Here is a 17,898-nt window from a genome sequence, read left to right as displayed (position 1 = left end):
CAGGTACAGATTTGGGGGGGTTGTCTTCTGGAAAATAATTAGATTTGAACATGTCACAGAAGAAATGAGCCCCTAGGGGAGAGAGAAGTTAAATGTTGATATGATATTGCCAGTGCAGAATTCTGCTGACCTTCACATTAGAACTATGGACACTGTCTCATGGAGCGATTGGACAGAGCTAATTACAAAGGTGTCTTGAATGCCTTGTCAGTGTGATGTTCATACACGTAAGTGTGCAGGGAAAGAAATAAAACTTATTTGCTCCAAGGTGCCCTATTATAAACTGTATTATCTCTGCCTCTGACAGGATCTTGGTATAGTTGGAAATAGGTCTCAGAGAAGTAAGTGAAATTTCCCTTATGTTCAATTTAAACAGGCAAAGTACAATTCAAACTAAACACAAATGCAAAGAGCAGTAGATGGACTTTTTATGTAAATGAATAACTGTTTGAAGGCATAAGCAGTGCATGATTTTTCTCCATATTGTGAAATTTGGTTGCTTCTTCTTCAAATAGTCCCTTGAGTGTTTTGGATTTGCAGAAGACATATTCTATTGATTTTATTCTGTATTTTCTGCACTGATCCCTTGAGAATTTTAGCCCATTGCTGTGTATTTTTCTCTGAAGGGAACAACCTTTCTCTGAAGGTCTGCACAATGTCTCCTGTCAATGAGGAAATTCACAAAATGTCTGTTGTCTTGCATGCTGTTCACACCTTTCCAGGGAGGGAGGGGGCATGTCTGCTTCCACTGTCACTCTGAGCAGCACTGAGGGTGCAGAAGGCTGGTCCTGTAGGAGTTATCTGCGGTTTTTCTGGGATACAGTTCCAGCAAAGCTCAGCTGTAGATATGTTATGGTTTCTGATACAGGAGATGGTGCGACTTTTTCTCTTGGTATCCTGAAGGTACAAGACTTTATACACCCATACTATGTTAGTGTGTTCACATATCAAATGCTTAATCCATAGCAGACATGTCGAAATTATGACATCTATGCAGGTTTCATGAAAGTAGGCAGCCAGAGGAGACAGGGAAAGACTGCAGAATGATCTCAAACCTTGCCAGATAATCCACACTGATAAAAGTCATCATCCAGTAAATCGAATCTAATCACTGTAATTCAAAAGGCTTCAATAAACAGTATCTTGGTAATAAAATGGCTATATGGATTGGGTTTGAGGTTTTTTTATGCAATAAAAGAGCTTTAAACCCATTAGATTATATATTAGCTCAAATAATAACTTACATTAGAAATAATAACATGAAAAGCAACTACAAAATCCTGCTATATGTATCTATACTATAATCTTGCCATCATGAGTTAAATGCTTCCACAAGTCTATGCGTACATTTAAAGATGATTTAATTCAGGAAACCAAGACGTCGTTTAATCACAGATGAAGGTATAATTCCCTTCCCTAGTCTCATGCTAAATGTTTTTTCTTCTTAGTCCAACTGATGTGCTGTGTTTGGATCTTGCTTTTCTGAGTAGTTATCTGTCAGTTCTCACTGAGGAGTTCATGTGGGCAAGAAGCATTTTAATGGTAATAAAACACAAATGAACCACTTTTTTTCAAGTATCAGCCTTTTGCTGAAGACTAACAATGAAATACCTTCTATTCAAAATAACTACTTAGAATTTACAAGATTTTTCTTGGATTTAATAAAAATGCGAGAAAAACACAATCTGGTTTTTGCACTAAGGAATAAAAACTAGTTGACGTGCCCCAGTGTGAAGGATATTAGAACTAAAAGTGTTCAACAGAAATTCAGTGGGCCAGTTTGTTTAGGAGCAAGTGCTGAATGTCTGGATGGCAAGACTCATAGCTGACTGACAGTTTGCATTTAAAGAGAACCCCAGGCATTGAAAGTTTCTTCTTATGCGCACACAAAGTTTATGGTACAATTGTGAATGTTACAATGTCTATCCATCATTTCAGGCTTTGATTTGCTGTGAAGTGGGAATTAGAATTCTTCTGAGGGATGATCTGTGAACATTACGCTTTAATTTTAAGTGTATTGTGTCTCTTTAAAATCTATCAGAAAACTACAAACTCTAGAGTTGGAAAAGCTCTTGCTTTTATCATACCTTGAGTTTATGGGGCAGTGCTTGAAAGAAGGACTGGTGCAGTTTCATGTGACTTGTCAGCTGTTTGTCTATATTTCCAGAGTGACACAGACTATGTATGAGATTTGGTAAGTGAAAATTAAATGGTTTCAGGAAAAAGTGTTTCATAACAGATCAATAGACTAAGTAAGAGTATGGAATATGCAAGACACGTTACAGTATTCAGGCAAGCAGAAGTCACAAATAAAATAAGACTGTTAAATCTCACATGAGAACAGGAGGATTTACCAACTTCTGCAATAATGATGCCAGGAATTTTAGTAAATGTCTTAGACCAAATAGTGGCATGCAGCACTTTGACAATTATTAATAATAAGTGATTGGTTAGAGGTGTTTGAAGTACATAAGTATTGGGGTTTTGCCCACAGAGAAGTGGGAAACTGTGAAATGTGTTTGAAACACTAAACAAGTGCTATATGTCTATTAAGGCAGATTCTCCCTCCTCTGTTCCATACCTCAGAAGACACAGTAATATACACTGAATGTTTTTCTAGTTTTAGTTTCCCTTTTAGCTTTTTCAGTAGAACCAACACCACAAGCTGACATATTTTACCATTTCTTCTGGCAATTCACTAGTGGCAAGAGGTGTCACAGTACTTGTTAAGGGTTAATTGTAACCAAATGTATGTTACTATTAATAGAAGCTATCTCAAACCTCAGTTCTAAAGCTGGACTTTGATAAAGTTCAGGTAGAGAAACAATATGAATTTCTGATACAAATTTCATCAGAAATCTTATTTCCTTGTTCTCAATGCACCTTCTCTGCTATGCAGTCTATGCACTTGCAATCCACAGTGAAACTTGGTAGCTTTGTCTAGTGTATTGCAAGTTGAGACCTATGGGCCTTATTTTGCTCTTGAGAGAAAACATCTTACTAAAATGTTTAACGAAACCTAGTGGTATCACCTGTATAGTTCAGGGACCTGCACTGGCTTCCCTTCCAGATCTTCATGTTCAGAACAGCTGAGGGGATAGAAAATGAATGGTGGATGAGATTTGTTCAATTGGTCTTTGGGTAGGAAATGCTTTGAGTGGGCATTTTTGTTTAGGCTGTTTTGTTTGTTTTTAATTTAAAAATACATTTGTTTCATTTATTCAATAGAATGCTGCATCAAAACAGAAACACAACACTTTAGTTTTTATATAAAAAGCAGCTCCACTGCCTTTAACTGCACCTTGTTTAGAAATTAAGGTGTGACATTGGAGTCTTTCTGTTTACATGTTTGACAGCAGAAAATCATTTAAAGTTGAAAAAGTCCCTTTCCCTTCACAAATTTCTAGAGGCAAATATAAATGCCAGACTCTGCTACTACTTGTGGACTCTCAGCAGAATTATTTACTGAGGTAAATTGAATGCAGGTGTGAGAGCTCACAGGATTCTCTGCAGGGGTAATTTGATGCCTGAGGAGGTGTTTAGGCATTAGTAATGATGTCTGATCCCGGAGGTATTGCCAACAGCTGAAGTCTTGTGGAACATGGATAAGAGAGACTTTGAGGAGCAGGTGCTGGTCTGTGCTCCTGAGCACAAGTTGAAGGCTCTGCCTGCTGAAGGCATTGAATGAATCTGTGCAGTTCAGTTCTCTGCTAGGTAAGAGTTTGGTGCTTACTTTTTTCTTTCCATCTTTTATCAAAATTCAAGAGGTTAATACTTTCTCTCAAATGCAAAGTGTTCCTATTGCTTGTCTGGGAGGTTATTGAGGAAGACTTCTGATACAGGCTTTATCTCCCGTGTTGCATAAAAAGATAAAAATACCAAAAATTTTTCATATTCTCTGATCTTTATTTAGCCTGTATTTTGTAAAACTTTATTTTACTTCAATGAGTTCTCTGCTTACATAAGAACTGAAGTGAATGTTTCAAAGAACAGTTATTTCTGCAGCAGTTGAAAAGACCTGGTGCTTTTTCTGGCATATTGGGCTTCATGTTCAGTGCCAAGGAAATGAATACTTGACTAAGAATTCCATTAAGTATGTGTTAATCTTTGGGCTTTCACAAGTGCAATATGTTGATTTTTTTCTGTATTTTAGCAAGCAGATTTTTAAATAAATGTGTAGGTAAATGTTATGGTGCTGTTAAGGCATAAAATGTTAGAATGTAACCAAATATTAAACAGAATATTTTGGTTTCCATTTTCTCACTTAACTGTAAGTAGAAACCACTTGTGTGGTCACTCCACATGAAATTCAGGTGTGTTGTTTTTTAGTGTATAAAATGTGATGTTTTGCATCCTTATTCTCAAGTTGTACAGTTTTTCTTAACCCCTCCCTCACCTCCCAGGTAACTTTGTAATATTTCTATTCAGAACACTAGGTAACTTAGAATAGAAAGATTAACTCTGTCTTACTAAAAATCTCCAAGTCTTGACTATGAAGGAAAAAATCAAGATCTTTTTGTTCCATGGTGACTGTGATGGATATTATGCCTATTCATTTTTTTTACTGTACTGCACAGGCTTTGGTTTCATCACTAGTAGGAGAGGGCAGGGGCTGCCAGGCTGGCTGATGTCACACCAGTGGCCAGAGGTGGCCAGGTGATGGGCTGCCTACAGAAAAGGTGTGACCCCGAGTTTTGCTGAAGCCCCTTGTGCTGAGTTTGCTTATACAGACTGGCTTAGAACAACAAAATGTAGGGACACACTTGAAGCAAATGGTTTGCCTCTGTAGAAGCATGCTTGAAACAATTGCATGAAGTGTAAATGACTTGGGGGACTGGAGGATCCATAGGTGATTATGAGTGTGGTTTCCTCTTAAGAATCTGTCAAACCTATTTAATTTTATGATTCCTTTGACTCTCATTCCGAGCATCCCAAGAGGGGAGTAACAACAGTTTTTCTTGGAATGTGACAGTCTTAAATAGAGAGTTGTTAGCCAAAAAATACGAGGTTTGCATAAAGGGTATAATGTCTCTGCTGCTTCCCTCATAAAGTGTCATAAGAACTTAATTGCAAAAGCACAAACAGCTGAGAACTGGAATTGAAACTTTGGGCAGGTGAAAAGGGAGGACAGCTCTACCTGTGAGTCAGATGTTTTCAATAAGCCATGATTGCTTTCTTCAGGTCTGGTTTCTGTCAGAATGAGCCCCGCCAATAGAAAACCATGTGTTGTTTCTATTTAGACTCTGAACTTCATTAGTTGTGTTTCAGTCATGACATCTGTGGATGTTACTTTCAGCAGAGGGCCAAAGGAAAACCTGTCTAAAATATTAAGTGGTACAAAGAGAAAGAAATACAGACAAGAGCTGTAGTATGTTTCCTGAAATCTCCCTGTGGAGGGACAGAACTGACTCTGACAAAAGAATATTTTTTCCTGCAAGTTGATTCTATCTATATATAGGTGCAAAAGGCTTTGTTGTTTGTTTGTATCTGCCTTAACTCTGTCATTAAATGTGGTAGAGGTTGTTTGGTTGAGGCTTATATTTATTAACAATACTAGTTTCAGCAAGAACCAAACATCTGAAAATGCTGATGTGTGCCTGCAGGTTTGCCTTGGGTGTAACTGTGCTATCGGATTAGTTGGAGTTGTACAGCAATGCTGTGAGCCTTGGAGAAAACAAGATGCTTCAGGATCTCAACTTAATGGTTTTGTGGTAGTGTGCTTTGCATCTGAGAACCAATTGGTTTTGTTTAAGCATCAGTTGCAAGTAAATGCTGCTGAGATGTGGAGGTGAGCCTCCTGTAGCTCCTCTTCAGTGATTAAAGTGGAGATCAGTGGGACTTCAGGTGTAATGACAGGTTATTGGGAAGCATTACTATAAAGTGGGTTGATGGCATTATGCGAATCAACATGACTATGAAGGTTATAGTACAGAGACTTATCTCTGTGGGTAGAGGGACGTGGGCAACAGAAATGCTTTTGGGTACTGCTTCAAGAGACCAGAATTGAGAGAAGAAAATGTGATTTTTCTACTTGTGTACTGCTTAACTTGGCATCCTGGTGCGGTACTAAACATCACTTGGCAGCCTTAATTTTTAGTTTAAAAGCTGTTTAGATAAACTTCTGAGGATAAAAAAGTACTTTAGAAGGGAAGATCTTATACACTTCGAAGGAAATAGATCCAGCGAATCTCTGTTTTGTGTGAGGTTAAAATGCAGCTGTGAAAATGTTGTGATTTTAACGTGATTCTTAAATATCTCATCTTGGTCATCCACACTGCCACCTCCAACAGAAGTTAGTGGCACCATCTCTCCTCTGTTGTGACAATAACACGGTCTTATTTGATGGCTGCACTGAACTGTAATTTGAATTATGACTGAGTGGTGCCTGCTTATTCTCGAAGGCCAGAGAATTTTTTTATGTAAGCACAAAACATTTTAGATACAACTGCAATTTGAGAGCTGGATGTTTGTTCTGTATAGACATAATTTGTGTCTCTGAAGTCCTAACAAATTGTACAAGTTGAAGCACTGAGTTTTCTTTGGAACTCACAGTGGAGACAGGTGGCATGGCAGAACTCTTCGAGGCTGCTGACAGAGCAGAGTAAGTAGCAAGCAAGGAAGATTGAGAGACACTAAGTGTCTTGTCTGCAGACATTACTGTGCTGGGGTGGTGCTGATGTGCTGTCAGCTGTTGCAATTCATCTGCTGCAGGAGAGCGGGGTGGAGGGATTAGGCAGATAGACACCTTCAACACTTGGCTCAGGTTTCTGCGTGTATGGACTTTTAGTCACCTGGGAAAGTTGCTCCTCCCTTACCTCCCCTCTTGGTGTGCTATAAAAACACGTTAAAGCCACCAGTTTCTTCTCAAACAGAACTCTTACTGTTCTGGGTAGCAGTGACACTGTTATGAGGGGAATGTTCTTAACAAAAGCTCTCAAGGGAAAAACCAGATGTGGTAGAAAAGGCTACCTAAACTCTCATTTAAAAAAACATGAACAAACCCCAAACAAACAAGAAAACCACATAAAAACCCCTCTCAAACTAAACAAAACCACCACAAAATAAAATCAAGAAAAGTCATTGTCCAACAACCAGCAAACAGGAACAGGAGTACTGGAAAATGGCTACAAGCCTATTTCAAAACCCTAATGTGCATTTGAATAGCAACAAACAAGGTATCTTTTCAAAGAGATAATGACAAAACAAAACCAGTTCAAAAGGATTGGATGAAGGATTTAATAGTCTTTAATTTGAATGCTCCGAATAATTAAGGTGTAGACGTGCAGCCAGACAATGAAAATGATTGTCTGGGATTTAGGTTATGTGCAGTCATTACCCAAATGGGTTGATATCACCAGTATAGGTATGAGCCAAGTTTTTATCCATTTTTAATATTGGTATGGAATTATCGGCTTCCATTTTCTATGTAATTAGGGAGATATTTTATTAAGTTTATGTAGTCAAATCCCTTCTCTCACCTGGCTCCAGAAGGCTGTACAATGACCAATTCATATTCTCTTCAGGTTCATGAGGTGCTATTAAGACCATGTTGGAAATTAAATAGACAAAATGAACAGGTGACAGAAAAACAATTCTGATTTTCATTTTTATTGCTTGTCCATGACAAGTCAGCTGGTCTTACTGAACCTCACTAAGTCTCCAAACTTACTGAAGAATGATGTCCTCAGTATGTTGCATGATCCAATTAACTCAGTCACTCTCGTTTCTTGAGAAAATGATAGTCTGACTAATTCCATAGTTTTTCTTGAGATTTTTACAAGTAATTTAACATCCTGTAAAGATTAATGTCTTAGAAATGTCATTTTGTTCTTTGCTCCAATCTGATAACTGTTATTTTCATTTTGCAGTGAGAGCAAATTAGTTACTTTCAGTTAATGCAGTAATTTGTCTTCCTGGATACAAATTTGCCTTTGAGTGCTTTCTTTCTAAGCTGAAAGATTTTAACAGTAGTAAATAGTGTTGAAGGAAAACAAATTCAATCATATTTCTCTGCCTACAGTATTTCATTACACAAGTTACAAGAGGTGGTTGATTTAACTGTTCCATTAATTCTGAAATATTTCAGTGCATACCCCATGGGATTTTGAAGATGAATAATCCTTGTCAATCTGACAAGCTCTTGTATGTTTTTTTTGTGGTGTGGGAATATTACGTCTCGTTTTTGGGTTTTCTTTGTTTTCAGAGAAATGTAAAATGCTGGGGTGAATAAAACTCATTCACAAACTGGCTTTAGTTATCCAAAGCATAAATCATTCAAATGTTATTCCGCATAATGCAATAATTGTGATGGTTATTTTAGCCTAGACATTAACTGCAGGTGCCTTAAAGGATTTGTCATCCTTAATTAATGAAATAATATTTTAAAGGTTTTTTAATCATATTTTTAAGTATAAAATCTGACATTTGCTCCTTAAGACAACACTTTACACATACATATGTACTCGTATTTATATTATGACTTCCATTAAAGAGACATGAATAATTGCTGAAAATCTTCATTTACTTTTTCTGTCACTGTACATGGATGAAATCCTAAATAGAAAAAGAGGCAGATGTTGCCTAGGTAACTGCAATACTCACAGCTCTGATTCTAAAGGATACCTCACCTTACTGTTGCTACATATTATTTATTCTTCTAATTAACTCTTGAAGTTAACATTTATGGTTTGGCTTGTTTGGGGCTTTTTTAAACATTAAAATTAACCTAGCCTTTCTGCCTGTGTTCTCTCCTCTCATCTGGATGCCCATATTCATCTTACTGTGTGGGGCAGGAGTGCAAGTACAGCTGATGGGCTAAAGAAATGTGTCTTTAAGTGTGCTGGTTGCATGGAGGAAATTACATCATTTTAACTTCTGGTTATCACATACAAATGGATGCATTTAATGTACATATGGTTTTGTTGGGGGTTGTTAGTGAGAATTAAGCAGGTGGTCTTTTAAATATTCTTACTAAACACAAAATTAATCTAATTAAGTTTAGGAATTGGAATTATATTGATTGCATTTCCTCTTGGGATGAAGTTGCTCAGATGCATGTTAGTAACTCTTTTCTTGACTCTTTCTGTCTGCAAATTAGCACTGCAAAAGAGCACTCATTTTTCATCTCAAGCACCAGCATCATTTGCAATAAATCTGGAGAAAAGGCTATAAAGCTTATCAGCTGTGTGAGGTACAAGGAGCTAGAGGGCCAAGCAGCTGGTAGTAGCCAGGCAGTAAAGATCTAAAATAGAGCAAATCTGAAAGTTTCTCAATGAGGAAAAGCACGGAATGCAGTCACTGAGTAACAGAGGATCACCTTGTTTCTCCTGCTTGTCTTATCATAATTTCCTTACCCTCTACCACACCATAGAAGACGCTACATGTATGTTATTAGCCAGTTGAAGAACCTTTAGGTGTGCAAGGCAGGGGAATCAGTGCCCTCAGGGAGAGCTTGGTGCTTCAGTGTGGAGTGCAGTGCAACAGGCAGCTGGGTATGGGATGTGGAGAGAAGCTCTGGTGGTGGTGGTGCTGCTGCTAAGGATTTTTTAACTTGTACTATTTCAGCAGAACTTTATTTATTCAGCAAAATAATCTCATACTGAAAGTGAGCAAGCACGTGCATTTGGCAGAGATCCACTGAGGTGAGAGTGCACAACTGTCACTGTGTGTTATAGCATCGTAACTGCTCCCATGCAGAGAGTAGGGCAGCAGCTAGCATAGAGTGTGCATGTGTAGATATATATATATATTTAATACCAATCAGATGCTCAAGTTTTATAATATGAATATAAAAGTGACTCAGTGGAAGCTGTTATACTTGTGCTGGAAATGTTGGTAATATATTTTTTATAAAGCATGTTACGTGGGTGTGACTGATTGAAGTACGCTTATTTTTCTATGTGATTCATTTGATTATATCCTGTAAGTAAATTGCCTATTTAGAACCACTCAGTTCTGGTTTTTCACTATCCAAAGAGCTTCTTTACCACCTGTGTTATGCCCATTTGTGTCATAGATAATACTGAAGGGAGAGGAAGGAAAGGTCTATCAGCTATTGCAGTCATGAGTCTCGGAAATATGGTGAGGTTTCAATAGTTTTCAGTGATAGAGAATCTATCAGTGTGACTCTTCCCCCTACTCCTGCTGCAGCAACATCCTGCCTTTCTGCTAAGAGACTTGGGCTGCCATCTTTTGAGGTGCCACTGCTCTATATTGCTGCTGAAAGTTGTCTCATTAAACATCTGTCCCTCCCCTAAAATGAAACTCTCAAAAGTCTTGAGTTTTATCATCAATGTGTTTTTCTGGTCTACAGGTCAGGCAAAACCTTCAGGTTTTCCTTGTGTTCTCTTCACTCTAAGTAGTATCATGGTGCCTAATGATTGCAGTGTAAGCAAGACTGTACTTCATTTATATTAATATAGCATGATATAAAATAATATTAAACTTATCGCCTTGTACTCAATGTGTATTATCTCAATTTAACTGATTATGAGAAAAATCATAATTTGGAGTGTTTCATGAAAACTGCTCAAGTGAAAAATAAAAACTTCTAGTAGAACTGGGAGCATAGCTGTAATAGTTGTCAATTTTGCACAAGACCAGCTCATGCAATGACTACTCTGGCCTTAAATGTAATCACCACAGAACTTCAACTGGGTCTTATTGGCTAAGCTTTCTTTTAATTGTAAACTAAGTGGGATTTTGGTCTTATTAAAATGAGCGAGGAATTCAGATCCTTCCTTTTTCTTTCATGCCAGAAATTGCTTTGCCCCATATGCTCAGGGGCTTCTGTTTAAAATGTTGTGCATATCAGGAGAAAGTAATGAGATGGTAAAAAGCAAAGAAGCTGAAGGGCTGAGGCTGTGTAGTGACATGAGGTCATCATTTTACCTATCAGTGTCCAGAGCTCATTTTCTTGGACGTCTTTCTCCCCAGTATTATACTCTGCTATTTCTAGGCATTCTTAAACATAGGACTTCTGTATGAATGAGAAAATGATGCTTTGCCTGCTAGTAGTAGGTGTTTTCTTAATATCCTTTGGGCTCTTGGCGTCTCATACCAAGATATACATCCTCTCTTCCTGAGGAGTGTGCTCTGTATAACTGTGTAACATACTAACTTGACACCAAGTCAAGTCAAGAAACTACCGAGCATAACCCTGGATTTTTGCCCTGTTGAGTAAGTGCATCTTCTTCAGCCAAGTAATTTTCTTTTGGCCTGGAATTTCTATTCTGTATTCTCCAATTTATACCCAGTCTTTGCTGTATTGTACATTATTTACCATCCTGTGTTTAATCAGTCTGAAACTAATCTTTAAATCCATTGCTCCATTGCCAGGGGAAGAGATGGGAACTTTAGTCCCAGGCAGGAGACTGTAAATGGTGAGTTATTACTACTGTATGTAAATTCGATGCTATTTAAATAGCAAATAAAACAATTCGTATGACTTGTAAGATGAAACACTGAGGTCTTGTAATTTGGAGTTTTTATATCCTGTAATGACTTGTGCCTTTGTTATGCTGCTAAAATCTATCAGTGTTCACTTTATTCTTCAAGACCCACAAGCTGAAAAACACTGCAAATGTGGTTCTGATGCAGCCTCTGCCTTTATGTCCACTTTAAGCTGGTTGGTATGTTTGTATGTTTCTTGCTGAGCTTTGTTTTCAACTTCTCTGAGAAGGAAATGGGAATAACAAAAAAATCCAACCAACCAACCAAAAAACCCCACTCCAAATATCCTCATCAAATTTCCTTTACCTCAGAGTAATTCTCTCCTTCACAAAGCCCCACTTGAATGGGACATGCTGCTCCAATGCCCTTTCAAGAGATTGGTGATGTGATGTTGTTGACACCAGAGAGTGATACTCAGCATGCAGAAATTTCAGCATTTTACCACTTTGTCAACATTTTCCATTATTAACCTTACCAGAAATTTTCACCACCTCTTCTTTATCTTTGCGTAGGAGATAATAGCATGAAGAGCCAACTTGCATAATTACCATCATATGTTAATACTCATTTATTTTGTTCTTTCCGTTTTTTCTAAAGTACCTATTAAAGGGGCTCTGTGACTCAATAAATAAGTCATAAAAACATCACAATTCAAAAACTTCCATTATAGTACATATCTATAAAAGGTAGCAATAAAAATAAGTTATCTGTTACCTATTTTTAATAATTTGGAAGTATTGATTTCAGTGAGATCTTCTAAGGCATTTGTCATATTGCTGTTCCAAACTCCCTTTCTTTTCAGCTCCTGCCTACACATCTCATTATTTTAAATCTTAAATCATTACAATAAGAGTTAACTCTTTGATACAGCTCTGTTGCTTCAAGGAAAAATACCATAGCCATGAAAACTGAAAAAGGAGTGCAAAATGAATAGGTAGAAGAATACTATCAAAGACGAGTAAAGTACTAGTGCCAAAACTCTTAGATAATAGGAAGCTGTTACAGAAATTTTTATACTTTAGACAAATCCAGAGCCAGCTGGCTCTCAGTCTGGTGAAATTGTAATGTAAATAGGTATGAGCCAGAGTGTTAATAATTTTTTTAAAAAAATCTTTTTGGTGTGGTGGTCAGACTTCTAACTTTCTAATTCCCCCATGAAATTAAGGGTGCTGCTTGGTATGAGGAAATGGACATGTTTTTCCAAGCATATGACACAGATATTAGGTTTTTATTAAGTTTTCTAGTTACAGAGACTATTAAAAAAAGATCACTTGATGGTTGGGAAAGTTAAACATGAAAAAGAAAACATTCAGGCAATGTGCCTCCATGTATAACAGGCAGTATTTTATGTCTCACCACTTCACCTTAAAACAGATGATTTTAATATTCACCTGTCTCCCTTCGGCAAATTTGTATAACTCCTGTAAGGTGGAAATGGTCATACAATTGCCATTTGGAAACAGCACTGACAGGGGAGGGGAAGTAGCTATTTCACCTCTAAATTTTTAACAGTAGAGGCATGACATGTTTGGGGCAATTACTTGGAAGAAAAGAAAATTCTTTTGTCAGTTTTTAGAATAGTCTTAATTGACTAGTTGTGCCTTTTTTAATGCTCAATATCCATTGGATCCCATTGGGATGATCTGTGACTAAGTCATTGATGTCAGGTAGCTGTGCTGCAGAGAGCAATGAAGTTGGCTGCCAAGCTGATGTTTGTGATGTAAGTCACTGCTGAGAAGACCTACATTATCACAGCAGAAAATAATTTTCTAGTATCCCTTTAGTGTTAATGACACATGTCAGTTTAGGCTAGGTTGTATGAGAAGTAATGTGGAAATGAACTAAAATTAAACTACTTTTCTAATATCTTACTGCCACGATTTACTAATACTGGAAACATACTGTGATTGTGGTCATATCTCATTTGTACCACTGTCAGATCTTAGTATTTAAAAGTAATCAAGAGTAATACTATTTAAAACAAACAAAGCAATTATTTTATGTTTAATCTACCACAATACTGTACACTTTAACTTATAATTTTAGATGCTTTCCAAGTTATAAACACTTTTCAAGTAATTGGCCTGTGGCAAAGCAAGAGTATGACAAAATGTAAAATGCTGATTTTAAGCTTACATAAAATTATCAGAAATCACTCAAAAATTTTACATAAAAGAAAAACAGAACAAGCAGTTTTAACTTCAGAATCAACCTTCTCAGTCACACTGTCCTGGACAAAAAATTTGACATAATATTTCACCCTGTTTTGTAATAAGGTTTTCATTTATTTAAGTGAAAAATCATAAATGATGATGGCTTATCTATTCGTGGAGCAGAAGAATGAAGGATCTTGGGGGATTAATTAGTACTTAAAGTTAACTTGCCTTGCCTAAATAAGATTAACTTAGAATAAGTGATTTTCTGCTCTACTGGGATTGTCTCTAAGGAGATTGGATTATAGTATCAGCAAATATCACTTGCTGTTATGCGTGGATATGTGTCTAGTCCAGACATGCACCATTCCACACAGCTCACTGGAAAATTATGCTTCTTTTTCTGGTTCAAATGTACTACTTCTGCTGAGTCTCTCTGTGAAATTAATTGCTAACCACAAACTTTGTTACACAGGACTATTACTGAGTGACTTTTCCTATCAAGTCAGGAACAGATGAAGCATTTGGAACACCACTTGTTCTTCACACTTTTGATTGTGAAGAAATTGACTTTTTGTAGCTGTAATCTCAGAGTATTTCAACATAGATGTGTATCTTTGGAATTTAAAGAGTGCGTAAATGCATATATCAAAAACAACAACAGCAATAAACGCCAAACTGATCAAATCAAAGAAACTAATACCAAAGCAAACAGCAAAATAACACCTCTGAAGGTTTCAGAGTTTGTGTACCTTGGTAAGGCAATCCTGGGAGACTAGTTTTTTTAAAAAGAGGAAAACGATAGTTAGCTGCTGCAAATCTTGTCTGTCAATTTTTTTTTTGTTCAAAAAGTAGCTTTTTACACCAATGTTTCCTGTTTTACTTACTCTATATTGCCACTTTAGTGTGTTCTGCGTGAGAATAATCTGGCCTTTGCCTCTTACTCACTTTTATGCAGGCATGTGGAGAGCAGTTAATCCTGATGAGGTTGTAAAACTTCCCCCCTTGAAAAGGTGTACAGTAATTCCATGTACATGGTGATCCATTGAAATAGGAAGCATCAAACATAAAGAATAATTTATGTATCAAGAGGCAGAGGAAATCTTATGTCCTCGGATGACTTCTTCCTGACTTCTCTGATAACTTTTATTTCTGAGAAAAGGCTAATGCAGGCAAGCAGGTCTTGCTCATGGATGTGAAACTAGTTGAATTTTTGCAGTCCCTTCACAGGGAGCTGTAGAATAGCAGGTTGACTGCAGGAAGAATTTTGTACCATTCTAATTCAAGCTTTAAAATTGACATTGAAAATACTATAATCACTATTTCCACTCTCTAGCTGTCATGTGTGTGTATGGATTCTAAATTTTTTAATTTCAATTTATTTTGTCTCCAGAGATGGTTAAACAACCTTTGTAGGTTTCAGAATTTAGGTGCAAACCGTTCTTTGTCTCTTTTTAGTACTATGGGCTATAATCTGTTTACTCTTCTACAGCTGTAACAGTAGAAGGGCAGGCAGCTCACTTCTGATAAAAAAATAGTATTCATGAGAAAAAAAACTTGTGTGAACTAGCAGAAATAATTGTTAGATTTGTCTTTAAATTGGTTTTTAAAGATTCCCAGTTTGAATAAACTTATCCAACAATCAGGATGCTGTGAATAGACTTATTAGTAGACTCTGCGTCACTGAGAAAACGTAGCTTCCCATAGATATGGAATGAAGTGAAATTTATAGCATCTCTGGATCAGCTGGGATTTAGCTTCTATATGTAATCATGTTTTATAGACAGTATTTGCAGCTTTACAGCCCATATGTTTATGAGCTGAAGAATTGCCAAGAGTCAAATATTTCACTTCAGCTTTACTTTGTGTTTTCCTGTCTCACTGTTTTCATTCCCCATGACTCTATCATACCTCTTAGGCATATCTAGCCACCAGCAAACTCTAGTTTTCCAAGTGTCATTTTTCATTGTATTTTTTTATTCTGTGTTCTTCACATCTTAGTCCTCCCATATGCTTGGACTGGAAGCATTTAAACATTGTCTGGTGTTCTGTTTCTGATGACTAGCATAATATAGTTCTCTTTGTGGTTAGTGCCCAGCCATTCTTAGAATAGAAATGAAGAGTAACAGTAAAGCGGCAGCAAAAAATGTAGTTTAATTTGAATAGAAGTTTACCTTAAGGATAACTACAGTGATAATGTAGTTAAGGGGATGTGAGAGGAGAAAAATATGTTAAAATGTATATCTTTACTGCGCTGGCTCAAATCATGCCCTCTTCCCTTAAATAGAATACAGTGAACTCTTCCAAAATAATTTCATTTGTCTCTTAGTTATGAATTTTTTAAGCTACTCTTGATAGTCAAGCTTTATCAGACAAATGTTCATTTATGAGCTTTTTAGTATTCTAATAATGTGGGATTTTTTTATTTTTGAGGACATATTTTCTATGGTAGTGTAAAAATATTTTAATTGAAACTACAAAAATAAAATGTCTCCTGCTTTCCCATTGTGAACTTTGGCCTAATATAACTGAAGACTATTTCTACTTTTTTGGGTGGGAGTTTTCTTTCTATTCTTCTACCCCAACTGCACAGAGCTGCACAGTTCTTCAAGGCTGCACCTCTAAAATGTGTCTGTTAAACCTGGAAAAATATTTGCCAAGAGGAAGAGCAGCCTCAGATGTGAACAAAAAAAAAATTGGCACACAAAGCAAGAGGAGATGCTCACATGTGTATGTACGCTTTTCCTGTTTACTTTCTGTTTTAAGCAGCAGTGGCCTCAGTTGCTCAGGACACCGCATGCTGAGTGATAGTGTTGGTCTGTTCCAGCAGCACTGATCTCAGTTCTCTTACAATTCACTGCTTTGGAGAGAAGAAAAGGCAAGATAGTTGATTAGACAATGAATATGCCTTTTTTTAATTTTTCTTTTTGTCCCCCTCTGTAAAGGGGAACTGCAAGGGGAAGCACAACAATAGACAAGGAAAACTGCCAGCTGGCTTTCACCAGTGCCCCAGACAAATTCAGCCTGGCCTTGAGTCCTGAAATAACCTGCCTGCCTATTACCACTAGACTGGAACATGAATATTTATATCAAAATTAGGTCAACACCACACTGAGGACCAAAGAAAGAAGCTCTGCTGGCTCTGCAAACCTATTAAGTGAACTTATATTTCTGCTCAAGTGATTTTGAAACTCTAAATTATCTATTGATATCCTGAAATTTGCTGACAAAATTTTGTCTTTCTCCTTTTGTTTCTGCCATGAATCGTGGAATCCCAAATCACTATCTGGACACCTCCATGGGAATAGACATGTGAGGGCCAGACAAGTTGTGAGAGACCTAAAGACTCCTCATGGAGGTGCCATTCCTCAAGGCCTGCTCCAGTATGCTATCTTTGACTCCTCAATGCGATAAATCAAAATTTTCAGACTAGACAGTTGGAATCCAAATTTTTCCTGCTCTTGACTCTTTACCTGTGAAGAGCTGGGCTAATTCACTGTGGAGCATTTGCTTGCTTGGACCATCCCTTGTTTTTTCTCTTGAGATTATGACATAAAGAGGTTATGCTACAGAAGGTATGTTGTTCCTACCTGTTGTCTGCAATGCTTTGATCCTGTGTTGAGCAGACTCCATGCCACTGACTATAGTGCTTTTTTAAGACAGAATTAATTAGAGTTAGGCTGTGATAGAATGTGTATCTTGTACTGGGAGTTGTGCAAACATCTTTATGGAATAAAAACCAACAACAAAAAAAGCAGCAACCAAAAATTATTTCTTTTATCATACTAAACTGACTTTAATGCCAAAGAAACCTTCTTGGGAATTATTCCCAGGTCGTTATTTTGGTTTCAACTGAAGCAGTTATTTTGGGATAACTATTCTGATAAAATTCCAAGTGTAGACAAGTGTTAATAAACACAAGTCTGTCATTTTGTTCACAACTAGTTGCACTTCCACAATCAGTGTCCTGTTTGCCTTCTTGGCTGCGTTGTTCTATGTCATTACTGGTGTCATCCAAAGAGGCTTTTCTTATTTAATTTGCCATGGTCTTGAAGAGACCTGTCATGCAAACATTAGGAGACCTTTCATCAATTTTTGGAAGGAAAAAGACTTAAGTATTAATAATGAAACTCAAACCAAAGGAAACAATTAAAAACCCCCAAACATAAATCAGTTCAGTGACATCTTCACTCCTGTTAGAATCCAAGTATTCTATAATAATTAAAAGAGCTTCTATAATTTAACTTCCATGTAGCAAAATTATTCTGGAAGGATTTTCTTCAGCTTCAGTGAC

Source organism: Pithys albifrons, chromosome 9, assembly GCF_047495875.1.
Source record: "Pithys albifrons albifrons isolate INPA30051 chromosome 9, PitAlb_v1, whole genome shotgun sequence".
NCBI lineage: Eukaryota > Metazoa > Chordata > Aves > Passeriformes > Thamnophilidae > Pithys > Pithys albifrons.
This window is presented reverse-complemented; position numbering follows the sequence as displayed.